Below are 22,652 nucleotides of genomic sequence, written 5' to 3' on the forward strand. Positions count from 1 at the left end.
TCAGACTTCACAAGAATTAGAACATACAATCCACTTCAACAGACAAAACATTTCAAACCACTTGCAGCAGTACATGTAACACCAAGTTAAAGAATTTAAACACAACAAAACTAAAACTTACTAAATAGTTCTCTGATGTGTAACTGGGGCAAGAAGCAACTTAGATAAGTGTAAGCATATTACCTCAATCACAGGGACTGTTTTGAACAGGACTTGGAGATGAACAGAATGCCAGAGATAAACTGAACTGTCAGTCTAAATCAGTGTGCAACAACAGCTTCCCTGGAAGATTATGAAAAAACCTGATATGGTGCCACAAAGAAAATTACTCATTTGGATGAAGAAAAGAGGGATTATAAGAACAGTTAAGAATTCACTACAGGGCAGACAAGTAGTTTCAAGAACAGAGATTAGTAGCCTAGTTCAAATGGCATCTGAGGACCTTGATTCTTGATTCAGCTTGACTGAAGGATACTCACCCTTTTCATTAATGAAGTAGGCACAGAAAGCAAAAACTTGAAAAAATTGCTGACAAACAAATTGTCAGTTCAGCTGAGTGCTGTCTTTATGCAGGAAGATCTGGATCACGTGAAGAACTAAAGTAACAAATGGAATGAAGTACAACAGCATGAAAATGGAAAAGTCATGCACATTGGGAATTTCTGCTTCACACAGACTAGAAGCTCACACATAAGAGATAGCTATGGCCAAGGACACCAACTGATTACAGAACATCAGACACATCCACGTGATGTGGCTGGGAGAAAGACACAAACACAACTCTAGTCAGGAAAATTTCTCAGGGAAAACAGCAAGACATGACTAGCACAAAGATAATATGATTGATAAATTCAACACCCATCTAAAAGGATACTATCTCAAGAAAAGAGAGACATTAGGAGATAAAAAGAAAACAGTACAATTAAGACAGTTAAAACTGATGGGTAAATAACTACACTTTGACAACATAACAGGAATAAACACAATGAAAGACAGACAGCTATTCAATCTTAAGAAAATTACTGGTTCAACAATGAGCTATGGATTAGCTATTAAAATTCATTTGGATCAGAAATTAGAAGACAATTCCTAACCACTGGTTAGAAGGTTGTAGGGCAGATTTTCAGACTAAATAGAGTCCAAAAACTTAATTAGTCTTTATTTTTCAAAGGACACCATCTCATGTAGCTACAGGTGTCAGGACAGGAACAGACTGATCTGGGACTACATTTCATTATTAATGCAAAAAGGGCTATAGTTGGCTTCAGTTTATCCAAAGTCAAACAGTCAAATTTAATCAAGCCCCATAACAAGAAGAAAGTTTCAGTCTGTGTACTGTGTAATTCTGTCAAATACTTGTACAAAACTTACTTTTTAAATCTGTTTTTATTCTTCTATTGCAAGGCATGCTTACACAAACTGTTGAAAAGTGTCACAATGAAACACTCGAACTACCTATGCTTGAGTGCTGTCAAATATGTTAAATTAAACAGGCAAGGTAAATCCACCCCCAAAATCTGTCAAGAAATCCTATAGCTGATGGAGAAGCCTGCTGGTTATTGCAAGCCTGATGACTACACAGCCATCAACAAAAACAACTTCATGTAAGGCCCTATTTAGGCACTAATCTGTTCAAGCTCACGGAAATAATTCCCCTGAACTGTGGATTGTGTAAGAATTATTTAAAACTATTCCTGACTGCATAAATTTAAAAGCCAAGAGACTGTGTAAATGATACAAGTCCTTTCTCCTTCTAGAAACTAAAGTGAAATCTGAAATGCTAAACGAAGCTCAATTGTATTATATACTTCTCAAAAGAATAAAGAAATAAATCTTAGTTCTCTCTGTAGTACATATAGAACCATGTGTTTAGAACATGTGCACTGCAACACATTTGCTCATTCAGAAAACACAAGACCCTAACAACAGGTTGTTTGCAGCAGGGGAGCTCAGAGTCTTAGAAAAGAACTTCTTATTTCTAATCAGTGGGAAAAGCCACCAAAATCCACCTTGGACAGTCAAACAGATCTCCTGAAACAAAGATTTCCCACTGCTGGTGAATATCAAATCACGACAGAATTTAGAAGGCAAAATAGTAAATTATGATGTATCTGTCTGTTTCATAAACATAACAGTTAACTGTGAAGAAATGAAAGCCTAGCTGCTTTCTACCATGCCCAGCAAAATTGGGTAATTGGGGACGCCACTCACTGCACTCCTGAATGCCCATCTTACTGTTACTCTGGGCTTCCCATTAACTTACTGCTATAAAGTTTCTTCACTTAAATTAACTGCAATGACATTCAGCAAAATTGTCTTCCCACTACAATTAGGTATTCAGACATATCCTAATGAGTTACAAACATGACACATTCTTTTATTTGAACATATTCAGAGAAAATGTCACTACACAATTTTTATTCACCTTGACACATTTCCCTCTTTTCTCAACTCCTTCACTTTGGAAGTGATTAGGTGGCTTAGAGCTTCTGTCCTTAGGACAATTAGCAAATGGACACCCATGTTCTTTCTACAGTGACATCAACTTCTTCTATTCTACCCAGAAGCTATCCTTCTCATATGTTTTAATAATCTATTTATCATTTTTGTTAGTTCCTTAATCTCATACCAGTCAATGTGAACACAGACAAAAGTCTCCACATGTAATGCATTCCACATCTAAATTTAGTAACTACAAATACGGAATCATAACTTAAACCTTTTAGATCTCATTCATAAGAAACATAAGCAGCAAGGGAAAAGAAATCATCAAAACTGTTAGAAATTTTACATGTTACTAATAAAAATATTTTGGTCATACTATACTGCCTACAAGACTTATCACACATTTTGGTTCTGAGTTTCATTAATTTGATGCAAATAATATACCTGGGCTGAGGAAAGGAAAAAGCTGGGCCTCAATCCTGAATGTTTGCTCACATTTTATAAAGGTAGACAAAAGACACTAAAATAAGTGCGCCAGTGCCTTCAAAATTACAAATGCCTTCATAGAAAGAGTTTCTAATGTGCAACATGACTTTTAGCACTATTAAGACTAATGAATGTTTTTACAACCTTGAAATATTTTTTTTTTTTAATTTAAGGACAGTTATTCATTAATCTAGGTAAGAAAGACCAAAAAACCCAGATCCAGAAATTGACAGGGTAACCATTTATTTTACTTAAATCCCATGATCATGGCTTGCTTGTGCTACAGCTCTAACTTCTGCCCAACCTAGAAGAAGAAATTCACAACTTCTTTATGTCTCCAAAGTGAAAGCGATTATGCAAATTACGGAACTCACGAAGAAGAGAGTTCTGAGAAACTGGGTTTTTGTTTGGCGCTCAAAGAGCACATTTTTCATTTCACGATGCCTAAGGAAAACAGCCTGCATTTTTGGTCGCTGACTTTAATCAATCCGAAAGCACGCTGGACAAACCGCTGCTCGGCCGTGTGTCGGTGCCATCGGTGTGTCCCGGCGGAGGAGGGACGGGCCGGGGCCAGGGCACCTCCCTGTCCTTCCCTGCCCAGGCCGGCCCGCAGCCCCGGCTCCCGGCGCGCCTCACGGCCCGGCCCGGCCCGAGCGCTTCGCCCACAGGAGGGAGGTGTAAGCTCATTTCCCAGCAGGGCACCTTGCTAAAGCCGCCCTCTCTCACGCACAGCCTTTAGAAAACGTGGCTGCTATTTAAAAGACATCACTTGAATTTCAATTTCTGGTACAAAGAAGAAGAAAACAACAGCAACAAAGCTGAGACAACTCAACACGGAGTTTGGGAGTCAGCTTTTTTTTAACGTGAAAAAAAGCAAGACTATAAACTACTTCTCTCCCTCCTGCCCTCGCCTCCTCCAGCCCCAACCCTGGTTTTCTAGGTAGTAAGGTTTTTCCAAGCGCGCTGGCCCGCCGCCAGCTCCATAAAGCGAGCGGGAGGCGCTCCCCCCGCGGCCCCTCCCGGCAGCCCAAGGCGCCCGGCCTGACATGCTTTTCAAGGCGTGCTAGACTGCAGCGCAGACTTTCTGGCTCCACTTCCATTGTTTGCACGGCTGCTTTGCTCCTTATCCAGAGCCTGGATTAGCATAAGAATACTGTCTTCCCCCTCTGCAAGCCAGCTCCCCTCTAGAAGACCTCCACCCCTTAAGAATAAACATAGGGTTGGGTTTCTTTTTTTTTAGGGGGTTTCTCTTTAAATCCCTTTTTCCTATTCAGGACTTGTAGAAACCAATAAAATAAATAAAACGCTAAACAAGCGAGGCTGACAAGGCTCAGAAAGGCCCGATTGCATAGATTAGTAATTACCAAGGTCAAAGGAGTCAACACCTGATAATGCACGGAGCCCTCACTCCCCACACTCACACTAGGGACATCAAAGTTATTAATGGATATTAATAATTTTCCATATGGAGCTGAAAATAAATACATTTAGGAAGGGGTAACAGAAAGGAGGTTTAAATCCCCCTTCTTTTTAATTTACACCTGGAAGACAGAGTTTCAAATTTCTGAGAACAGACAGGAAGCATTACTTATGAAGACAACACTCAGCCAAAAATACAAACCAACCCCTCTAAACTGCAAGTGGTGATGCCTTTACACAGGGGAATCTGCCTGCTTACACATCTGCAAACCCTTTCCCTCTGGTATGTGACAAAGGGACTGTGGTGTCCCTTTTAGAGAAAGTGATGTGATCTAGTATTAAAAAAGGCCGACAGAAGAGCATTTCACAAGGATTGAACTGCTTGCCCTCACAACGCCTCAAACTGTCGACATGGACATATTTTTTTGTTCTGCTACTCAGCACCCAGGTGAATTCATGTGTCGTTTCATGAATAAGATAAAAACACACTTGTAAATATTACTTCATAAGCAAGCAATGTAATTTTTAAATAATCGAATTCTGCACTCCCCACTGCAATAGGTGAGAAATGAGCTTTCTTTGACAGTATTTGCTCGACACATACAAACAGCAGACAAGACTAGCAAGTTCAACATCATCAAGATTTGCTAATACAAAACACTGCTATGCAAGGTAAGCCTTAATCCTCACTTTCCTTACCTGCTTGCCATGGCCATGGAGGCACTGTACTCTGTTGAGAGGAGAAACTCCCAAATTCCCTGTCTAGCTGTTCCCACAAATCACTGCCAATAACACACAGATATCCTCAAAGGAATGGTCTCCATCAGATTTCCAAGAGGCATTTTAATAGCTGGATGGGAAAAATAAGTGAAATTGTAGGTGCTGCTTGTTTATCCTCCTCAAAACTGCTCTGGCAGGGAGAAGTTATTTTTTTAGGTGTTCTTGCGACAGAAACAAAATTTTAGATAAATGTAATTTGCAAATTACATTTATCTATTAGGTTTGTTTGTGTTAGTTATCTCACCCTTAAAATTACAACCTTTCTTATTCTTTGGAATTTTAATGAATAGTTGACTAACTTTTGTCATCTGTGACCCTTCACTTCACTCTAGAAACACATGTTGGGGATGTTTTTATGAGATTACAAACTCCAGGCACAGAACACGAGCAGGTTACCACCTTCACAGCAAGGGCAAAAGAAGTGAGCAAGTATTATCAGTGGCAAGGTTAGAATAGCCTAAACTAGAATCATTCAATATCTTACATATGACCTGCAAAGTGTTCAGATAGTCTCAGTATCAGAGTGATAAATGCTTATGTGTAAAGTGTGACATGCTCACCTACAGAGTTACCTCACACATAGTGGATATATTAAACTAGACTGCTATATTAGAAAAGTGCTTACACAGGACAAATAATGTACAATTAATTATATGCTGCATTCAGCATCTATTTTCATCTGCAACATTTAATTTCAATGTGACATATGTAAGAAAGTATTATTGCTCTGGGAAAATTTTCCAGGACTCCAAATGTCTGAGTGCTATCTCACCCTGTCAGTGCTCTGCAAGTCTTGCTGAGATAAAAACAGATTTTAATGCAAACTTAAGTAAAACTCTAAGTGCACTGTAGATCCGCTTGGTTAAATAACTACAGAAACAACATAGCATGCACATGCACACAAATACTCCTCTTAAGTTTGAACAATGTACTTTCATCAAATATACCTTCAAAGACATTTCCAAACCCAAACACAGTAATCTTTCAATAGGTAGACAAAAACAGAGTTCAAAGGTAATGTTTACCTCAACAGTTATAATCCTCTATTTCCCTGCACTGAAGTGCTAAAGCAATACTGTTAATTTTTTTTTCACACAAAATTCAAAAGCAAACAAGAGCTTTCTGATCATGAGATTAATAAGATTAAAAATCACCCATTTGTAATCTACCAACTACAGCAGTTCATTTCTCAGTGCAAAAAGGTTATTTTAAATACACTGTGAAACATTTTTCATCAACTGTTACACAGTAGAGCTCAGGACTGCAAGAAATCAACATATAGGGTAGAAGCTTGGTTTGGTTTTAGATTAAGTGAAGTTCACATTCAACTAATAAAATCTGGAATTTTTTTTCATTCAATCTTTGCTTTTCTTTCCATATTGTAAGAAAGCACCTGGACTAAGACACAAAGAAACTAAAAACGCACAGAGATTATATTATATATTCCTTCTATGAATTTCACTTGATTTCCTGCTTTTCTCTTTGACCATCACAGCATACGACTTAAACTGCCCATACTCAGTATTACAGGGATGACTTGGACACTATTTTTTATTGCAAACATTTCCCCCACTCTCCCATCATCCTTAAACGGGAAGGTATCTCCTCTGATGTCTCAACAGCTCCTTAAGCTAAAAATCTTCAAAGCAAAGCCATGTTCCTCCTAAATCATGTCTGCATTAACTTTGGCAATCCAATTATTTCCCAGTTTTAAGATCACATTCTTAAAACTGTCTCATTTTGCCTTTTCTTATGTTACTTCTGTCAATGTTTTATTCCATCTAAGGGTGATTTATTCCTTCCACATTTTCACTATCAAAAACTTCTTTCTTTCAGGATTCTTTAGCTTACATGAATCACCTCTAATAGGATGGAATTAAGGCTGATTCAAATAAAATCTGTGAAGGAAAAATTGAGGTTACAGGAAAACCACAGATTCCATAATGAGAAACAATTTTTGTTGCTAGTTGAAGAGAATACGGAATTATTTTTGGCAGAGAGAAAGGGGACAGAAAAGCCATCACTATTGAACCTTCTCTATTAAGCACTATATAGTATCTTGTAATCCTCTACCACATCCTAAGTATTTTTCCATTTCCCTTTTTTCTTTTGAGATTTTTCACACATTTGAGTTAAGCACTGTACTGAAAGCAAACCAGCAGATGAAAGGCTGCAGTCATTTATTGGGTCAGTGTGACCAGGTTTTGGTAGCAGGGGGCTAAAGGGGTGGCTTCTGTGAGAAGCTGCCAGAGGCTTGTCCAGGCAATGCCAGCTGGCTCCAGGATGGACCCACTGCTGACCAAGGCTGAGCCGATCAGGAATGATAATAATGCTGCTAAGATAACATATTTGAGAATGAAAAACAGTTATTGCACAGATGTGCTTGCAGCCAGAGAAAAGAGGAGGAAGAATATGTGAGAAAAACAACTGTGCAGACACCAAGGTCAGTGCAGAAGGAGGGGCAGGAGGTGCTCCAGGTGCCAGAGAAGACTCCCCTGCAGCCTGTGGTACACTGTGCTGAGGCAGCTGTGCCCCTGCAGCCCACAGAGGGACCATGGGGATGCAGAGATCCACCTGCAGCCCATGGAGGAGCCCACACCAGAGCTGGTGATGTCTCTGAACCCACGGGAAACCTGGGCTGGAGAGGGTCCTGGCAGGGACCTGCACACTGCAGGTTTACTGGCAGGACTTGTGACCCCATGGAAGACTCCCATCACAGCAGGCTGTGCCTGAAGGGCTGCACCCCAGGGAATGGACCCAAGCTGCAGCAGTCTGTGCAGCAGAGGGAACGGTGATGAACTGACCACAAGCCCCATTCCCCACTTCCCTTCACTGCTGGAGAGGGGAGGGAGGGCCCAGGAAGGAGGGATGAGTAGAAGAAGGTGCTTTTAAGATTTCTACTTGTTGCTCACCTCTGATTTTGTTAGTAAGACATTCCATTAATATCCCCAAATTGAGTCTGTTTTGCCTGTGATGGCAAACAGTGAGTGACCTCTCCTGGTCTTTATCTCCAGCCATGGAGAGGGGCGTGATAGAGTGGCTTTGGTAGGTGCCAGTGCAAATTTTAAAGACCAATAAAGCAAACTTTTTTTCCCCCTTGCCCATTAGAAAAGTCTTATTAATTCAGAGATTGGTAGTATCAGCAAACATGAAATTTACTGAGGGGGAGGGGAAACCAAGTAGATTGCAAGTGTACATTTGCAAATTCCAAAACAACTCAAAGGGCACAGAACTTCAAGACACCTGTATAAATATCCCTTTTCTCATACAAAGACTTCAGGGACTCTCCTCTGCACAGGCAGATGCCTTATCACTTCACTTTCATCCCACTGAAAGCCTGGGACTGAACTGTTTCTGTAAAAAACGTTCATATGCTTTACCTGCCAACTGAAACAAATAATTGTTTTTCAAACACCAGCAACTTGAATGAGCATGTTTGAACGAGAACAGGAATTTCAGACCTTAGAACAACAAAATGTGTTTGAAGCCTGGTGAAGTGTAGCCATTTGGGAGCCCCTCTGTTCATCTACATCGTGGAAATTCTCCTAACAGATGTGACTACTGACCCCTCTACCATTACTCTAAACAGATTCAGATTTTTACTCAAGATACCCTGAAATTCCTATACTGTGCTGTAAACTCAAAACATACATATTATAAGGACATGATAAAAATATCCTTTCTTTACATAGACTTGGCTATGGCGCACCAAGTACTTTTTTTAAAGGAGGGTACATACATCTGGTTTAGAAATAAGAAAATTAGAATGTTTCTATCACAGTGTCTTTAAAGGCATTAAGGATATTATAAAAAGACTTATCTAAATCAGTCTTAGATTTTGATAAGCTATTAAGGTAAGCTGCTATTTTAAAATACATTTGAAATTGATCCCTAGAATTATTTTAATTAAATTCTGTATCAAGTGAAACATTTTAGAAACACTTCACCTAACATTTCATGAAACTTACTGTACCTTTACAACCTTGGAACCTCTGGAGAAGGACATTCTTGACTTTTCAACCTAGTTTAGAGGAACCTACTCCACAACTAACTACTTAGGACTGCTTCAAAACACTGCCATCAGAAAGAGTCATTTATCTGCTTTGTTTTGGCTCAAGGGGAAAAAAAGGAAAGAAAACAATTCTTGAAAGCAAAATTAATCCCTCCCTGTATTAATGTCCAGTTAAAAACTACATTTTACTATTCCTAATCCAAACACTAAATAAAAAATAAGCAAAAAAAGGCAATCTGGTATGTTTCTAATTACATATCCAAGTTACAATCATCTGGTTGCAAAATATATTCCTATCAACATAAACATCTTCAGACTGCATTGCAAATGCATTCCTTGTATGCTTTTCTCACTGTAAGATCTTAAATTGTTCTCTATCCTACCCCATAAAATTCCCATCCTCAGATACAGAAATAAAATAAACAATTTAGTTTCCTTTTACTACACAGGAACTTGTCTAGATTTATTTGAATTCTGTTGTCCTTGACACTTTTGAGAGGAGCTCCTGAGCCAAAGAGAGCCAACATAAAAATGCAGGGATTCTCAGCAGCTTAATCTGACCTTGCTGAGCCCAACAGTCTTGACCTAGCAATAGGAAGGCTCTTGTTTTGTGTGGTCTGAGGTCAGGATGATGAGACTACTGGAACAAGCTGGGATAGGCCAGGGACAGTGGCAGTAAGGAAAGTCCTGTCAGGGGGACACTGCAGAACAGAGCAGCCCCAGAGTGGAACCACTGGCACTTCCTGTTTTGATCAGCTGATTCACAAGATGACACAGATGTCTGGTTCCTCCACTCCTGGAAAATGCTTTGAGCACACTGACCTGTATTTCCCACTTGTGGTTTGAGCCTCAAGTGGCTCAGCCTGTTTGTTATGGAATAACTCCTAGCAAATAGTTTGCCACCAAGGAAATTCAATGGCAGCTAACCCAACCTTATAAAATAATTATTTCCTAACAGAACAGAGAGGATCTTAGGTAGCCTTGATGATTAATAAGAAAATCATTGCAGGAATACCATTTCATCACTGGCATCCTTCATTCTGAAGCACCTGGAATGTGTTTCTGGCTATTGAATGAACAAGCTCCATCACATAAAGTTGTTCCTACCACTACTGGTTTGGAGGACACAGGAACAACTCTAGGGACAGAAGAAGCTGAAAAGTAGGAAGTTATTACTAAACTGTCAACTTAAGTTGAGGTTTGAGGTCTTTAACATCCTTCTAACTCGTGCCTTGCTGCAGGCAAGGCAAACTAAGGGAGTATTTGACATTTTAATGGGTGGTGCTGGAAGTCATCCAAGTCCAGTTTTCAACATCCCAAAGAAAATAGAGTAATCATGCAACCAAAATCTTTCTGTTAACTAAAAAGACAATACCATATGGGACATCAGTTGCAGAAGGGAATTGAGCACACATAACCCTACTGATTACATGCAATATACTAATCAGAATTTCTCCAGCTGCATTGCACTAGAAATGCACAAATTCACAGGTGTAATTAAAACAGAGCTATTTACCCTACTGAGTCAGAGGAAAGAAAATTTTACACTGAATCAAAAAATAAAGTAGAATTAGCAAAAGTACAATGAAAGGTTTTATTACAGAGATCCCATATTAAAGAAAGATAAAATAAACTATCTTGAGAACTGCCAGACATTTGATACTCTTCACTGAACCCTAAAATGGAAGGGACAACCAAATAAATTTAATCCCAGTTTCTCTCTGTAAACCAATCAGGAGCTAACAAACTATCAGGCAGCAGTTTTAAATGCAAACAAAAGACACCTTTTATATATAGCAAATATTTAAAACTAAACCACTCACCTTTACTGTTTTTTGTAGGTGTCCAAACTCATAAATGGGCTCAAAGACATACCTGAAAGCAGGTCAGGCAATGAAATACAATACTGCTGATCTGATTCAGGAAGCACATAAAATGTCTGATCAACACCTGGGCAGTGTACCCTGCTCACATCTGGTATTTATAGTATTTCCCTCTTTTGGCACTCATGATCAATTTTTTTCTTCTTTGTCCCTTTGCTATTGAAATTCAGCTATAAAAGGTATGAAAACAAGAGGCAGTACATGGGAGCAGGAATAATTAGCACAAGGACTTGTTTTTATTTGGTTCTGATAAGCTCCCCCTCTTCTTGCCATTTGTGTGCTTGTGGATCTAGAAGCCCATAATCCTTGGTAAAAAGAGAACGAACTGTGTGAAGATAGAGAAATTTTGTGGTGGAGTGGTGTTGGCATTTTATTTTTTCCCAGATCAGCTGTTTACATACAGGGAAAACAAAAAACAACCTCCCTCCCTCAACTGCTTCTAATACTACTCATCTTTTTTAAAGACAGTGGGCTAGAAAGCAGAAAAAGTAACTTGTGAAGGTGGTTGGGGGTGTGTGTTTTATGTTTCCCTTTTCAAAACAGTATTGCGCCCAGTTTTCAACCCAACTAGTTATGCTTATGCCCTGCCACTTGACACTGTGGAAAGCTTCTTCCTAGTCATATCAGCAAAATAATAGCCTAAACTAATAATCAACTAAAGCACTAGTAGTAGTCATGACTAAGCAGATTCTACAATTCTACAAATTTCAAACAAAATTTGCCTGGTATCCTAACTCTTCTCCAACGTGCCTTTGTACAACAGATGTCTCTGTAGTTGAGGCTGAGTTGTCTTTTTTCATAACTGAGACACAGAGATTAGATCAAACAGGTGTTTTAATATGATATAAAAGACTGTCACTAGCATAAAAGAGGTGGCTCTGAAATTTTTTATAAGATATGGTGGCTGCTTATCATGCTTTTTATCCCTGAAATACTCAAAATAAAATTTTGCATGCATTAACCTTACCTCCAAATTAGGAAACTGAATGAAACTGTATTGTACTTCAAGCTTCCTCCAGACTGTTTTCATCTGTACTTCCACTTCATTAGTTCAAAGGTGGTATTATGGAAATGCATATTTTTACTGATCTGCAAAATACAAAGAGGATTTGATTAAAGACATGGCTGAAGAAACTGTGCTGACAGTTTATGGTCTAGAATGTGAACTGCACATTGCAGATACCTGTATCTGGAATTACAAACACCATCTCATGTGATGAGCTGCTCCCAGCTAGAAACTTCCTAAGAGTCATGCATATCCAATAGCTGCACAGTTACAGCAGCTGACACAAAAAATAATTTAAAAATAATTTTACTGTTATCAGTGATTGCTCATATTAAAAATGAACCAACAAAAACATTTATATCCTTTGGCTGGAAAATACCTTTGAGATCATTGAGTCCAACCTATGACCTAACACCACCCTGTCAACTGGACCATGGCACTGAGTGCAACTTCCAGTCCTTTCTTAAAACACCTCCAGGCACAGTGACTCCACCACCTCTATGGGCAGTGCCATCCCCCTTTCTGGGAAGAACTTCTCCCTAATGTCCAAAGAAAGGATACATTGTTGGTGACACCCATGGAAAAAACAAGCCATGTACAATTCAATCTTTATTATAAACACCAGAGAATCTGTAAGACTGCAGTTCCACACCAAATATCCACTGGTGTCACACCATTAGTTTCAGTGCACCAGAAACTGCAATATACAAAGAAATAATTGATTGGTTTTTGTAGCTGTGCATGGGCATGATTTCTCCTGGGAACTGAAAAGCAAGCCAAGAATTTAGACAAAGGTACTGGCAGTCAGGTGGGTTTGATTTTTGGTTTAAGTATTTAAACTGCTGTACATCCCAGCATCAGAGGAAAGCCTGGCACAGGTTCTTAGCCAGTTCTCTTAAGGACTGTGAGCAGGCCTGACTTGTGTCAAGTCCCAGCATTTTCAGATGCATTGCTGATAGCCAAGATGGGCTTACCACCTTTGTTACTTTGATTCCACAGTGAGCAGATGCCACCTATTGCCAACTCTTCCCATTTTATCAGTATCACAATTTCTGAATGTTTCCATCATCTGAAGCTTTTGAGAAGATCCTACAAAAATTTTACCATTTAGAAGTTCCAGTCTTATGACTGTGATCATAACCTTGAAAATCTCACAAAGGTTTGAACACCACCACTCCAGCTATACTGTTAAACAACATACAACCACTCATACAGTGTAGAGATGGAATGACTTTTGAATACCAAGGCCAACAGGAGGGGGGCAAACAGAAAAAACATGTGTATGATTTCCACCAGAGAGTTTCAGCATCCACTCTCCTTCTCTTTTCCTTCCTAAGCACCATAAAGACCTTTCCATTACAAGAAGGTCAGAATACTTCTGTCTCCACATCCATTTATAAGCACTGCTCCTCACACACTGAGGTTTAATAGTCTTGGTAATAAATAATAAATTTGTGCTAAATGGTAACCCAAAACCATCCAGAATATCAGATAGCACCAATTCTTAAAGACAACTGTCTCCTCTGAGCAGACAAGCTGACATTTGACTTATTTCTTCCATGGTAAAATTGAAAGAACATCCTAGCCATGCAATTGTGTTTGCAGAGATTGTTTTTGCTTTTTAAAGTCAAGAATCTGTAGAATATACCTATCTCTTCTCCTCCCTCTAACAAAGGACCTCAAGTTCATCTTCTGATGGACTCCAAAAGAAAAAAAGAAGTTGGTGTGCTTTCTCTTTTTACAACACCTCCAATCTCCCTGTATCTAGTATCTGATTAATATAAAGCCCACTTTGTATTATTTAAAGAGTTTGCTTTGCAAGAGTAAAGACATTTCTGAACAATGCAGCTCAGGGTTTTTTTGTTTTGTTTTTAAAACCACGTCCTCCTTATATTTTTCCAAACTCCCAAACAGATGAAGTAACTGTTCAATTCTCTAAGTATTCATTGCCTTTCCTGATTCCAACCCCATGGATCAGATATCTAAGCTCTCTTACTAAACAACTTTATTTTGGTGAACTTCCTGATCTGCACCACTCTAGGTATGGCTGCATTAGCATTTAATTCAAATGAGGACTGCACTTTTGAAGTCCATCTCCCAAACAAGCCTCTTTTCCTTGCTTTGCTTTACATTGCAAAGCAGTCATCAAGTACATGAACCAGATTTCTTTTGAATGAAATCAGATCAGAGAATGGGCTTCAGGTGTACATTGTACACGCTCCAACCACCAAGAGGAATTCAGCCACAGAATCAGACCAGGACCAGCTTGAAACAAAACTCCCACCACCTGTATAGCACTTACGCCAGGTTCTCAGCACCTGACAGGTCTGATCTTATTACACCACTCTGCTTGGTAATGTGGACACAGATTCTTCTATGACTTACTGAATTTTTGTGTCAGTTCCAGATTCATCTCTCCCCTTTTTAAAAGGAAAACTACAAAACCTCTGTCAGATATGGGACAGAAGTTAATGATAATTATTAAATTACAGGAGTGACCTCACAGTGTTACTATTTCTTCCACTTCTTCATCAGCATGAAATGCTACTTGAGAACATACTCAATTTTACAAAAATCAATTTACTTAAATATTTATTTTTATACACTTATCCAAACTGCTTAATTATTAATATAAAAGTTCTTCAAAATGTTTAGTACCATTCTTGATGGCATCTTCCAGAGAAGTGCCATCAAGTGCAAAATGAAACAAGTGAATAAAATATTTGCACAACTATACCTTCACTGTATTAGAATTTGCAAACCTACAGCAACTATAAGAGGCACAACTTCAAAAGTACAGAGCCTCCCAGTGCTTGTCACTAGTTACATATTAAACCCAGATTTATCTACAAATTGTTCTTAATGCCAAGATTAAATTTAAGATCTTTACATATTATCAACTGAAAAATATCAGCACTCAGCTGGGGAAAAGAAAAATCAGAATAACATGAACACACTAGCTACCTAGATAACCCAGAACACTGCAGATTTTCTGCCGCTGGCAGGCCCCAGGGAACAGTGAGAATATCTGAAGTGAGTTGATTTAAAGCTCACTGAGGAGTGGGGGTGGTTCCCCTGCTAGCAGAGTGCAGGAAGCAGCAGCTCTGAGCAGGACAGACAGACCGCAGGGACTCGCAGCGGCAAAGCTCGAGTCAGTCTAACGTGCCTTGAGGAGCAAACTTACTCAGCCCGTGGATTCATTTTTTCTTGTCTTACCACGTATCTCCAGTTACTGCTTCCCTTCTCAGCAGCTCGTTTCTTCAGTTCCAGGGCCACATCCAGCTCATTCCCTCACCTGTCTCTTTTGATGCCAAAAACTTTCCTGGCACTTGATTTCTCCTGCACTCTGTTCATTCCCACTCTGCTCCAACTGCCTCACCAGTTTCCAGGTGGATTACTTTATTCATCTTAAATTATCTTTCTTCCTGAAGGAGCCTGCTACTTGTTAAATGCAGTGTGTATTTAAGGAACAGAAGTTTGTAAGGTAACTTAAAGTAACATAAGAGTTAAACTATTTCAAGTGCAATTAAGTACATGATCATACAAGGACTCATTGGTACAGACAGGGTTAAGTACTTGACCATTCACTCCAGCTTCCAGTTACTTCTTTCCTGCTCTTTCACCTCCTCCAGCCATCCTCAGAGCACTTCTGCAGGGGGCCCACTCAGGTAAGCACACCTTTATTTCAATTTATCAAACAGAACTTGTTTTGGAGTTTCTGTAAATTCAAATCATGGCACAGACACAGGCTTGGGTGATATCAGACTCACAGATATCAGGAAAAAAAAAGGTCAAAAGCATTCGGCATCTGAGACTTGGGGTGGGAGCAAAGGGGAAAAGGAGAAAAGTGTGTGGTGCTTGCAACACATCTCTGTGAGCAGTGTCAGAGTTCATGGCCAGCTGACAGCTCTGGTAACCAGAGATGGGAGAGGTTTCAGAAACAGAATTATTCCCCCCAGGTAAACTATAGCCCTAGACAATAGGCTTTTTGTTAGCAATCTATGCACAATGAAAATATGCTGCAGACCCATATGGTAGCCTGGAAGATGCTTCAGTTAACAATCTCATGACTGCCACTAGAAAATACAGCCAGAATTCTTGTCATCTGTTGCTTTTACAGGACTACTACTGCTCTGAAATATAAATTGAATTGCAAAGGGAAAGAAGCCATACCAAAGTTCCAACTTTTACTTCACAGTTCATGTCCAAATATAAGAATTTATTAAGGAAACCTTTTTCAACAAGTTTACATGAGGGCTGAACCCCCACAGCATGCTGGGAAAAGCAAACATCATACTGTATGGCAAATTTGGGGCTTGCTGGTTTTGTCTGTCAAACAGTGAAGGTACATGAGCAAGAACATCTCACTGAACAAACAGCCCTTCCAAATACAATGAGACCAATTAATGAAATGAAATAAACTGGCTGAACAAACACTTTGCAGTCCCTGGACACCATGTCTTCCAGGCAGCAAGAGGGGAAAATGAGATCCTGAGACATGGCTCAAGCACATTTATTTGATCTTTGTGGCAAGGTAGTTCAAAATTGTTCAAAATCATGCTAGTAAAAATATACCTCCATGAAAGCTAATTTTAAAAATTACTTTTATACCTACCTTCCCTTAAGCTTTAATTAACAATCATTAAGTTATTCTTGCAAGGTATTAAAAATGCAAGGGATTATAAAATATTCAAGCACTTCATGTCTTACAGTTCTTCACATCTGTATTACACTGGTTTGGCCTTCCTATATATCTGGTCAAAACATTTAAATTAGTTCAGAATACCACTGATCTTTCCAGCACTTCCAGGTTGTTCTTGGAAAGCCTAGATTTTGTTGTTTTTATTGATTACTGCATGGATCCTTGACAGCAAAAAGCATTCTTAATCATTTGCGAGAATTTCAGAAATTCTACCAAGAAGCAATTTGAAGGAAATGAGATACCACACAAGACAGAAATAATACAGATTGAAATATCAACTGGGGCATTCCAGTACTAATCTAACCTGGCTGGTTGGTTGTGTAGGCAGGTGGAGTAATTAATGTGTGCTGCTGCCACTAATGGAATCAACTCCTGATTGACCTTGCAGTCTGACAGAAAATATAGGACCAATCTGTACAATTTAAAAAACCCACAGAAACTGTTTTTCCTTAACTCAGATCACCCTCTTTTTTGAGGGAGAAGTTATTCTCTATCTGAGCCATACAATCTTTTCCTTCCTGACTCTGTTTTTTATTTCATGAACATGACTAGCTGGAAGTTCAATGGACCAGGCCTAGCACAGCAAAAAATTTTTTTGCAGAGCAGAGCTCCTCTTGCCTACTCAAGAGGTATCAGAAGACTCCTCACATCATTTGTCCCCTTTTGATAGGAGGGGAGAATCTGTGTCCTAGAACAACCTGAGCTTTTCCTTCTGAGGCATTACAACCATGCAAGCACACACAGACACAAGACACCCTGAAGAGGAAGCATCTGAAGGACCAACACACCATGTAGCAACTAAGCAAGCACTCTCCCCGCCCTTGTTAAACATTTTTGTTTTCATCATCTTCAATGCCTGTTGAGATAGAAGACAAAATGGTCTACACAATGAAGCTCCTGAAATAGCATTGCCCCGGGCATAACCAGAAGTATAAGAGCACAAAAATTCCTGAGTAAGGTGGGACTGTGCAGTACCTGACAGGAAAAAAAAGCATTTTCCAGAATGACTCCAATGTGCATAAATTACAATACACCATATGTGGATGTGACAGCCTGGTCAGAGAACGGGAAAACGGGATTTGTTTTCTCACAATGGACTTGTGAGACTTTTTAGGGAGTTGTAGAGAAACGATAACTTGTTAGTATAAACAACCTGCAGGTGGTGTTTTCCTGTTCTGTTTTTCTGTTCTTCCCAAGGACTGTTTGTGAGAAAGATGTTTTTGTTAATTAGCCTATCAATTAGAATGTGTGGAACCTATCTATAAAAGAAGAGAATTTTTGTATTAAAGCTGCCGTTGTGCAAACCATCCTGGTGAATTTGTGTGATTTCTTGCTCAATGGTGACAACCATACTCTCCACAGCATCCAGTGGCACAAATAATTCATTATAGGGGCCATGAGAATCCAGACACAAGGCTCATTTTGCCTCTTCAGCAGGGCTAGGTAACTCCACCAGGTCTTTATTTTGCCCTGGCAGATGTAATTTTCCATACCAGAAGGAGTCTAAGCCTCCTGATTTCTTAGAGGATATCTTCAGTGTTTTATTTTGGCATGCCTAGCTATATCATCTGTAGTCATCTGAAGGACTCCACAAGCTCCTGTGCTCCCAGGAACACTGCAGAATTCCACTCAGTCTTCTTAAATATTATTCACCAGTGAGCCAGCAGAAGCTGAAAAATCAGCTCACTCTCCAAACTTCAGAGGTAAAAGGAATCTGACAACAGCTTGCTGTTAAAAGAAAAGCAGTTACCCTCAAAAGGAAACCCATCAGCCTGCAGCAGTCGTGACAAATCAAAGCCACCAGTTCATTCTGTGCTGAGAGGTGAAGTCAGAATTTGACTTGTCAAACTTTGTCAAGTAACAACTGGGCAAAGGCCTTTGCTGAGCAACTCCTTTCATCACATCCCACAGCTCTCCAAGTATCCAAAACAATTTCTCCAACAAATATACTTGGTTTTCAAGAGAGATGTAAAACTCAACTGCTTTAGCACAAGTTTGGAGGTACCTGGCCCAAAGCTCCTCCACCCACAATCTCAGCCTCCTCTTGGGATACTGATGACAGAGTGGCCCCACAATTACAATTAAGTCTTCTGCTGTGCCTGACATCCCTGAAAACATAAGGCTGCTTGTGACACTACTGACTTCATAAGTCTTCCTGAGTTGCAAAAAATTTTACCAAAAAACCCCCTACCCCAGGCTCCATGCTGTGTTAAACCATGCCCACATTTCCCAAGCTGCAGAAGTCACTGGGGCACACCTGCCACCTGCCTGGTGGGGTGCCTGTGTGGAGGGAAGCACCAATTCACCTGGATCACCTGGCACACAGACTGCAAGATGCACACTCTTATCCCAATGCTGATGCTGGGAATGCTGCCCAGAGTGCCATTTCTCCCTGACAAAAGAGCCAATGAAATTTAGCTTCTGCCCGTCCTGCAGGACATATCAGACCACATTCTGATAGGTGATCCTCTTCTCCCTCCCCCTAAGATTCCTGCAAAAGGTCAAGTATTTCTTCTATTTGTCTGTTTTACAGAGTAATTGAAATGGTGAGAAACATTTTCAGGAACCCTTCAATGTAAAAAGATAAATAAATTCTGTTACAATTTTAGAATTCCATGGTTTTGCAGACTATCAAAATACTATAGAGCAACTATAGAGCAAACTACCTGAAAACTACACTACTGTTCTACCACGCTGCCTTATACCTCTGTGTGTGTAGGATTGATATTTTCTTTCTTAAATTTAAATCTTATATCTCAAATGTTTAAATTTTTAAGTAGTGTGATGGGTTGACTCAGATTGGATGCCAGGTGCCCAAAGGCACTGTCACTGTCCTCCTCAACTAAACAGGGAGAAGAAATATAACAAAAGGCTTGTGGGTTGAGATAAAGACAGGGAGAGATCACTCACTGATTAATGTCACAAGCAAAACAATTTCAACTTGGGAAATTAATCAAATTCAATCAAATTGAATTAGGATAACAAAAAATAAAACCAAACCTTAAAAACACGTTCCCTCCATCCTCCCCCTCTGTTTGGACTCAACTTTACTCGCAAAATCTTTACCTCCTCCCTGCATGTGGAGCAGGGGGACAGGGAATGGGGACAGCAATCAGCTCATCAGGCACTGTCTCAACTGATCCTTCCTCCTCGGGGGAAGGACTCCTCACACACTTCCACTGCTCCAGCATGAGCTTCCTGTCCTAGGAAACAGTTCCCCCATGACTAAACCAATGTGACTCCTTCCCACAGGCTGCAGTTCTGCATGAATTGCTGCAGTGCAGATTCCTTCCATGAGCTGCAGTCCCTTAGAAGAAGGCTGCTCCAGCATAGGTTCCTTCCACAGCATCACAAGGGCTGCCAGCAAACCTGCTCCAGCATGAGCTCCTCTGTCCATGGGCTCACAGCCTCCTTTGGGCATAAATCTGCTCCAGCATGGGGTTCTCCGTGGGCTGCAGGTGCAACTGTGCTCCATCGTGGACCTCCATGGGCTGCAGGGGCACAGCTGCCTCACCACGGGCTGCATGGCAATCTGCTCTGGCACTTGGAACACCTCCTACCCCTCCTTCTCCACTGAGCCTGGTGTCTGCAGAGTTCTTTTTCTTTCTCTGACATATTCTCCCTCCTCTCTGCAGGTGCAGTTGCTACGCACAGGAATCCTTCCCTCGCTCACAAGTGTTAGCCCAGAGGCACTGCCATCATCAGTGATGGGCTGAGGCCTGGCCAGCAGTGGGTCCCTCCTACATCTGGCCAGCACTGGGTTCATTTGACATGGGGGAAGTTCCTGGCAGCTTCTCACAAGTGTCACCCCTGGAGCTGCAACAAAAACCTTGCCATGCAAACCAAATACACACACACAAAACCATGTGAAACACAGGTTGCAGGCGGGCTAACTTCTGACAAGAAACACAGGTCACAGGAACACATAGATGGGAATGACAAAACCTTTCCAACAAGATCACTGCCTTCAGCAAAGCACTAGGAGCTATCAGCTCAACAGCTCTGAACACATGGAAGTGTGACAGATTCTATAAGGAAATCAGGAGACACCTCAGACACCACTCCCACCACAGCAAGGTTAAAGGCCTTCACCATGAGCACACCTATCAAGTATGTAAGTTTTTCTATAGGAAAGTACATGGATTACACACTGACATTTAAGAGTACAATAACTCTCATGAAGGAACCTTTGGAGTCCACATTACATCCAGTCTCCTGCTTTCTTTAAATCACTAACTACAAAACACCACACAGGCATGTAAAAATATTTCAAATTATTCTAGACAACTTGAGAATTCATTTGGACCACATGTAGTATGTAAAACTTCGATATTTGGGTATTTTCATAGATTCCTTTGGACAAAACTTCAGAAAGTCATAACCCCACAGTCTTTTAATGCACAATGTTACACATGGTTGTCTGCAGAAAAGTTTGGCTTTCCACAATTAACTGAAGCTCCTGAAACAACTGTAAGTCTTTGGCAGAGAAGATACACAACTAAATGCTTTACCCTTTTTTGTAATTCAGTGGTAAAACATCCCCACCTTTCTGTACATAAAGTGAAAGAATGCTTTATAATCCACATGACCATGTGAAATTACCTTGGTAGCCTTTACTGTACTTCATCTCAAGCAAACTGAACTTTCCTTCATCCATTTACAGGTACTGTAAACTTCTCCTGATACAATGAGACCAATTCATTATTCAGACAACTAAATATTATCCCCTGAAAACAAAAGTCCTCTTTTTTGGCAAAAGTGGTTACACACAAGAAAGCTATAATTATGGAATCAACTCTCTTAGTAAAATGTTTGTACTAGGGACTTGTTGGAGCATACTTGGTCTCTGAAATTTCTTTAAACATTGTTATTTCAGAAGAAAAAAAGCCAAATGGAAATTAGAATTGTGGAATATCCTGAGTTAGAAAGGACCCACAAGAAATCATAGAAGTTCAGCTCCTGCACAGGACCACCCCAAGAGTCACACCATGTGCCCAAGGGCATTGTCCAAACGCTTCTTGAACTCAGCCAGCCTTGGAGCTGTGACCCCTGCCCTGGGGAGCCTGTCCCAACCACACTCTCTGGATGAAGAGCCTTTTCTAATATGCAACCTCAACCTGCCCTGGCTCATCTCCAGGCCCCTCCCTTGGCTCCTGTCACTGTCACACAGAGCAGAGATGAGTGCCTGCCCCTCCTCTGCCTCTCAGGAGGAAGCTGTGACTGCAGTGAGGTCTCCCCTCAGCCTCCTCCTCTCCAGGCTGAACTGACCAAGGCACCTCAGCCTCTCCTCCCCTCAAGGCCCTTCCCCATCCTCATGGCCTCCCCTGGACACTCTCTAACAGCTTTCCATCTTTCTTGTATTGTGGACCCCAGAACTGCACACAGGACTTCAGACAAGGCTGCACCAGGGCACAGGGACAATCCCATCCTCGACCAGTCAGTGATGGTGTGCCTGATGCACAATTAGAAGAAATTTCTCAAGTAATAAAACCAGCTGGATATTTGCTGAAGTATTCTTTACTCACTAGAATTTTAGAAGACATGAGCATAAAATAATTTCCATCCTTACCATTTGCATGATGATACAGCCCTTGATTTGCAAGTCTAAACTCAGGCCACCATGGCCTCAACATCTGCCCCAGCTGAGGTGAACAGGTTGGAGTAATAATACACAGCAAATAATCCACAAGAGTAATTCAGTGTAGATACTAAGGTGCTCAAAAGTCCTCAGCCATTTCAGCTATTAAGTCTAACAACTATTCATTCTGAATGCTAGAATGTTACACTGCCTCTAGTTCTTTGGTCACCATATTATGAACGCTTTCAACTTGACCTAAGATTTCTAATGACAGATTTCTGAAATACTACATCCACAACAAACCTGAAGGGCACAAACACACACAGGGCAGCAAAACCCAT

The 22,652-nt window shown here is 40.4% G+C and overlaps 1 protein-coding gene across 3 annotated transcripts in view; it reads right to left on the minus strand.

The window, feature by feature from the left end:
• BMPR1A (bone morphogenetic protein receptor type 1A) overlaps positions 1-22,652 on the minus strand; it is a 74,132-nt gene that overhangs the window by 24,187 nt on the left and 27,293 nt on the right. For 2 of the 3 annotated variants that reach the window (XR_009418862.1, XM_059476800.1), the window contains exon 2: positions 11,993-12,114. The gene's annotated coding sequence lies outside the window, so the exon portion shown is untranslated. Of the gene's footprint in view, positions 1-10,965; positions 11,026-11,992; positions 12,115-22,652 lie in introns of those variants that run through there. The other variant, XM_059476801.1, reaches the window with a different exon arrangement.

The sequence above is a fragment of the Ammospiza nelsoni genome, chromosome 8 (genome assembly GCF_027579445.1).
Source record: "Ammospiza nelsoni isolate bAmmNel1 chromosome 8, bAmmNel1.pri, whole genome shotgun sequence".
NCBI classification, from domain to species: Eukaryota; Metazoa; Chordata; class Aves; order Passeriformes; family Passerellidae; genus Ammospiza; species Ammospiza nelsoni.